The following is a 276-nucleotide window of genomic DNA, read 5'->3' as shown; positions in this document are numbered from 1 at the left end:
AGTAATGGCTGTAATCAAAGCAGCTCCGCTCATGAACGCTTCTTTATCAGTCTGAATTAAAATGCCATCAAAACTTTTCTGAAGACAGTCGGTTCCCTTCACAGAGATACATTCATATAAAACACCCGCGCCGTGTTATGATTTTGTAACGTGCAGTGCTCATGTTTATTCCAGTCTATGGTTTAATCAACTAAACCAAACACCACAAATAAATCATTGTATGGGAAACACTGGTAATGTATATCGAAATATCGGAAATGTGTTTAAAAATCATAT

The 276-nt window shown here is 36.2% G+C and overlaps 1 protein-coding gene across 5 annotated transcripts in view; it reads left to right on the top strand.

Moving 5' to 3' along the window:
- Positions 1-276, top strand: part of LOC107743573 (zinc finger SWIM domain-containing protein 8-like) — a 46,002-nt gene that overhangs the window by 34,329 nt on the left and 11,397 nt on the right. The window lies entirely within an intron of this gene.

Source organism: Sinocyclocheilus rhinocerous, unplaced genomic scaffold (assembly GCF_001515625.1).
Source record: "Sinocyclocheilus rhinocerous isolate Xijiao unplaced genomic scaffold, SAMN03320098_v1.1 scaffold677, whole genome shotgun sequence".
In the NCBI taxonomy this organism is placed as follows: Eukaryota; Metazoa; Chordata; class Actinopteri; order Cypriniformes; family Cyprinidae; genus Sinocyclocheilus; species Sinocyclocheilus rhinocerous.
The sequence above is the reverse complement of the archived record's forward strand: the minus strand, read 5'-3'. Positions and strand labels throughout refer to the sequence as shown.